The sequence below is a fragment of the Silene latifolia genome, chromosome 9 (genome assembly GCF_048544455.1).
Source record: "Silene latifolia isolate original U9 population chromosome 9, ASM4854445v1, whole genome shotgun sequence".
Classification (NCBI taxonomy): domain Eukaryota; kingdom Viridiplantae; phylum Streptophyta; class Magnoliopsida; order Caryophyllales; family Caryophyllaceae; genus Silene; species Silene latifolia.
In genome coordinates this window covers 13,774,189-13,780,740 of record NC_133534.1, presented here as the reverse complement: position 1 = coordinate 13,780,740, position 6,552 = coordinate 13,774,189, and positions in this window count along the sequence as shown.

The window sequence follows — 6,552 nt, the reverse complement described above, 5'->3', positions numbered from 1 at the left end:
ATTTATAGAATCACCTTACCGTATGCTATTATTTCAATGTGAGATACATAATTTAATTATTTAGACTTATTATGTTCATCATGCCTACATTATTTTTCAATGTGAAAGATATAACATACCAAGAAATACATGTCTCTTCTTAAAAAAACCACTATTGTATACATACATATAACGGCTCATTAACGCTCTATTACTGCATTCAGAAGACAACCATTAGTAAAAATTTTAGTTTTATTTTTTATATCATATCGTAGATAATGATAGAAAATCTTAAGAGCTCTTTAAAACAATATTTATGAGACTCAAAAAATTTTGGGTGGTTACATAAGTTCCAAATATGCCTCCTATTTATAATCATAGGATCACATCAACTTATACTAATCTTTCGATGTGGGACAATTCTACTATTTATATGTAGTATATTCACCACACCTACTTATTTTCCAATGTGGGACAAAACGTACTAAAAAGTACACAATTTTACGTATTAAGAAGTACACAATCTTTAATATGTGCAAATAATATGAAATCTATACTCTAATGATAGCATTTTTTACCACAAAGCTAATTATATTATTTTCATAATTTTTTTAACGATATTTTTTTGCCAAATGAAATGTAAAAGTTTGATATAAAAATTGGAAATATCACTTGAATATAATTTAGGAAATATACATATTATAATAATTAAAAGATTTTCCACTTTATTTTTTACATCAAAAATTATACTTTCCTAAATTGATTTTTGATGATATGGACGCTCTAAGATCGCTCGAAAAAACTCTCTTATATATATATATATAGATTCATCTTTTATTTACTTTGCAGTTAGCTGTTAGAAATAAAACAAATCAAAACCCTATAACTTGTTACCTTTAAGACGGATTTAAATATAAACAAACTAGATAAAAAGCGGTACACAAAGTCCATCCTTTAACCACTGTTCTAAATGATCTCGGGCAATCCAACTAATACACACCAAAAGAGTAGCAGCACAAAAGGAGGCGGTTACATTCATTTTGCGCCATGGGGAATCAGAAGGGGCCTAATAGACTGAGTTGACAGGTGTTTGAGGACAGATCTAGAAGAGCAATAAAAATAAATACTCCGTAGAAGAAAGTCATTGTGAGTCCAAGGAGTTTAACACTAAGTTGATAAAAAATGAAGCACATGGTTGAGGTGGGGTTCAAAAAGAAGGGATCTAAGAGGCTTAAAGATGTGTTGCATCTATATTTGTCGTTTATCATACTTTAGATACAAAGATTAAAAGAGAGAGGACATGTACATGTTGTACGCAACACATGCAATATTAAACGAATTAAAATATAAATGCATTGTCATTTTTTGTTTTGTTTTATGAATTAAACCTCTCAAAACGCAAGGGAAAAATATGTCATCCAACTAGTGTCGATTAGTTTAGAAATAACTACTAGTAATCATTATTGTTAATCAAATATGTTAGCATTAAAATTGATTTGATGTCTCATTTACACAATAAAGGCTAAAACGTCCTTGCACATTTTACATTTACTCAATTATTTTAAAATCCGTATCACGCACCACTACAACGAAAACGCGGGAAACTGACGGAAAAATTAAACCCATACTGACGGCCTTTCCGTCGGTATTTCAATTTCCTGACGGAAATTCCGTCAGGAATCAGGGTCAGCTTATTTCGTCAGTAAAAAACTTGTCCTGACGGAATTTCCGCCAGGCTTTAAAAATACTGACGGATCTGTGACGGAAAATCCGTCTTTATTTTCAGCCCAAAACTGACGGAATTTCCGTCAGTTTTTGAAAATTACCGACGGAAATTCCGTCGGAGGGTCATGACACGTGGATTTTCTGTGATTCCAGTAAAAAATGGGGGATGTTCGATAGTGACGGAAAATCCGTCAGTAATTTTAAAAAACTGACGGAAATTCCGTCAGTTATAGGACACGTGGCATTTTTGTGTTAATTCTGGAAAAAATGAAGGTGAAGAGCAGTGACGGAAATTCCGTCAGTTTTTTTACATTACTGACGGAAATTCCGTCGGTGGTATTAAAAAACAGGCATTGAAACAGCAGCTTGCTGCCCAGCCACGATGCGTTTTTTGCATCGTTTCAAATACAGCCTGCTGCCCAATATAAACAAAACCTGCAAAACACATCCAATCGTCGACCGCCAAGCGAGAATCCATTTTCACGTCGACCGCTAATGCGGGAATCAATAAACAACAAAAGAGAAGGGGACGCAAATTGTTTTACATAAAAACATAGTCAAATTTGTACATTGTCTTACAAATTAAACACGAAAGAGAATTGTCGTACCATGTCTTTCATACTCCCTACTAGACGACAATACTAACTAAACTAAAGTTCTAACCTAAAGGCTCTAACCTAAAGGCTCTAACTTACATGCTCTAAGTTATTATAGGCTCCATAAAACCACCAGAACCTCCAAACCCGTCATTACCACCCCCAAAGTCATCTCGTCTATGTGGAGTAATTAAATTGTGAACACGTGTTTGGGGGTTGAGATGCTTGCAAATCAGCCCAAGCCTTTCTCATTGCCGCCATTTCTTCAGCCTGTTCACGAACCTGTGTTTCAAGAGCAACTCGAGCGGCTCGCTCATCATTCATTTGGGTGGAAAGTCAGAATCATGCTAGGAGCATAAGACAAAGACCGTCGGCCAGCTTTGTTAGGAGGAAGATCATACCATATTTGGGCCCCTGTATCTCCGGTCCCAAACATCCGGTTCTTCTCGTCAAAGCCTCCTACAACCTTGTAGTAGGCCTGAATCTCGTCGGGAGACTGTCCAGGTGGCAATGGCTGACTCATCTCCGCTTGGAAATCACGCTGAAAAAATAGAAAATCGTCAGAAATGATATATATATATATATATATATACCTATCTTTATAAGAAAGAGATTATCGTTCTTTGTAATAAAAATAAATATTAGATTAAATACAAGAATTTACCTCAATATCAGCCGCTCGAGGGTTAACCCACTCGCCCTTCTTATTTTTCTTCGTCTTCATGAACATCTTGTGGGGGGTGGCCTCTTGACCCTGAAATTATTATGGAAACAAGTAAAATCAAGTATATATTTGTCAATCATATATATTAACCACTTTTTAAAAGCAATATAAACAATACTTACCAATTCCTTGAAAGCATCGGAGCAACTCTTCCGACCAAGAGTGTGGGTGCCCAATGCTTTCCCATCTTTCCCACCCGACTTCCTATTTGCCGTGTTGATTTTCGAATGTTTGGCAAAAGTAGGATCATTTGGCCTATTGCTAAGGTTCTCCAACCAACTAGCAGGCACCCACTTTGGCGGTTTCTTGTTATATTTTAGTCCATTAATAAGAGTCGTAATCCGCCTCGTTACCCTCGCCTGCCACTCAGGAATAGGATCATACCCAGGATCGATGGATCTTACATGAGTCTGTTTCAAAAACAAGTGTGAAATTAGTTATATAACACTTTGGAAAATTCTTATAAACTTAAGAAAATTATTATAAACTTAAGAAAATTATTATTGAAAAACATAATTACCGCAAAGTAATTCCACATCTTCTGACGCTGTGCGTTACTCGCTTCACCCCACCTAGTGAAGTACACATCTCCGGTATTACAGATGAACGACCAAGTAACATATTTCTTGATTGGTTCGTCATCCCACCTGAAAAACACATAAATATTTGAAATTAAAACTGTAAATGTTAAGTTTTTTAAAAATTAAAAAATTAACATAAACTTACCAAAAATGATCTGGCCGAGCACGGGCCTCTGAGAGAGTCACCTGCATGTTCTCCTGTCTTGCTGTTGGAGGTTCAGGATTTTCCTCATTCTCAACCTCGTCGTCCTCCCGATTCTGTTGAGATGCATTTGCCTTACTATTGCTCCCAATCATACAGCGAAAAATGTTCGGCATAATCACTGCATGTAAACAGTTCAAATTGTTAGTTCAAAAAAAAATCGTTAGTTCAAAACAACCATTTCTGCAGGGTATATATAAACAATTGAAAAAAAACCATGGAAAACTGTGAACTAATTACCACTTGCCTCTTCCTTAATGCATTTTATTGGGTGAATTGAGAGGTTTCTTATAACCAAACCTTGGAAATTGAAACACACTATTGATGTTAAGCTAAAACGACATGTATAAAACAAAAAATCAAATAGCCTAGAACGACAAGTAATAAAAAACGGAGGGCAAATTTTATTGAATGTTTAATAATTGTACAATTACAACTAGTCCTCCTCACTATCACTATCACTACAAATCAAAACAGGTTCATCTTCTGAAAAAAGCACTCCTACTTCTTCCTCTGATTCCTCATTTTCGTATCTAATAAGTTCTTCAACTTCATCTTCATCCCCTTCTTCTTCGACGTCTCTGTCATATTCCCCTTGACCTCTTTCCACTGTCACTTCGTATACATCTTCATCCTCTATATCTTCCAACAAAATCGGTGAAATTGAGTGATCATTCACAACCACGTCTTCTTGAAAGACACTTTCTTCAATAGGAGCATCAATTTGTGATCTTGCCTTGGTTTTAAAAACCGCGGACCACTGAATACCTTGATTACCTTTCTTAATGGTTGGATAAGGAGCATAACAAACTTGATCGACTTGAAAAGCTGCCACAAATGGATTATGTCCACGAAGTTTCTTTTTCTCGTTTACATCTACAAGTCCATAAACCTTATGGATACTAAGTCCTTGTGGGGAATTATCAAGCCAATCACATTTAAACAATATAACCCTATAAACCCTTTGCTCGGCATAATAAGAAAGCTCAATTACTTCATTTAGGGTTCCATAGTAGTCCAACCCTTCATTGAATTCACGAAACCCCATTCCTTAACGTAGACTTGAAACATCAACTCCCTCCTTATAAGCTCGAAACTTATAGCCGTTGATGGAATACCGTCTCCAAGACTTCACCATGTTACTAGGACCCAATGCTAAAGCTATTATTAGACGATCCTTCAATCTATGAACCTATGAATAAAAAAATGTTAATTAAGTTGTTATATTTTTTTCAATATCTAATAAGAAATCTAAATGTATAGTTCAATTTCAAAGAAAATGTATCATCAATTACTTGATTTCGGAACCATTTCGGAAAACTTTTCTCATGTGATGCCCAAACATCATCAGAGGATGTGACATCAGGAAAATTGATTTTGATATGTGCCTCAAATTCCCTATAAGTAGGGAAAGCATGTTTTAGTTATGTATTAATTACCTATAAATTCGATCTAATTTGATAATTAAAAAACAATTGAGTAATGATGAAGTATTAACTTACGTTTCATAAGTATCTAAAAAATCTCCACAGTTCCTTAGCACATAAAAATGAGCTTCTTCATACTCTTTCTCAGTTAAGTACCTCTGTATACATTTTCCGGTTGTAGTTCCCATGTCATAATTGAATAACTCAGGTAACTTAGATTTCAACTGGTCATCGGAATTTACACCAACATCTAAGTCTTTTGCTTTTGTGTCAATGTGATCTTCGAAATAAAAAGAACAGAAATTTGAAATTTCCTCTAACAAAAAAGCGTTGCATATTGAACCCTCCACACGAGCTTTGTTGCCAATCTTTTTTTTTATATGATTAAGAAATCTCTCAAATGGATACATCCATCGATATTGAACAGGTCCTCCAACTTTCGCTTCATAAGGTAGGTGAAGAGGCAAATGCTCTATGGAATTGAAAAAAGACGGGGGAAATATTTTCTCTAACTTGCATATTATCTCCGCAATGTTTGACTCTAGACGTTCCATAGAATCATATCTAATCGTAGAAGTACACAGGTCTCTAAAAAATTGGCTTATCTCAGTTATTGCATTCCAAGGACCTGTCGGGAGCAACTCTTTCAAGGCAACGGGGAGTAGTCGTTCCATAAAGACATGACAATCATGACTTTTCATGGAATGTAACACCATCTTTTTATGGTCAACACACCGACTCAAATCTGAAGCATAACCATCCGGGAATTTGAAGTTAGCAACCCAGTCACATAGAGCCTTTTTCTCCGCGTTTGATAAAACAAACCTAGATGATGTGGTCCGTTTATAGCAAAGTTCATTAAAGTCTTCTTTACCCTTAGTGTCAAATTTAGTTTTACCTGGTACATCCATGATGGTGTTGATAAGTTGTTCAAAATTTTTTTTCTCAATGTGCATAACATCCAAGTTGTGTCGAATCAGCAACGTTTTCCAATAAGGAAGTTCCCAGAATATGCTTTGTTTCCACCAACCTTCATTCTGATCTTTCAATCTTTTCAATTCTTTATCAGAAGCATCAACTATTTTAGGCAAGTCTTTTACGGATTCCCACACTTCATCACCCGTTAGTTTCGATGCGGCTATGCGATTCTCGGTTTTTCTTTTTTTAAGAAAATGCTTACAATTGTCGCGAAATGATGATCGGTGTTAAGAACTCACGGTGACAATCAAACCAACAAACCTTTTTGCTATTTTTAAGCCAAAAAGATCTATGATCATTTTCTGGACAATAAGGACAGGCACGATATCCACTTGTGGAC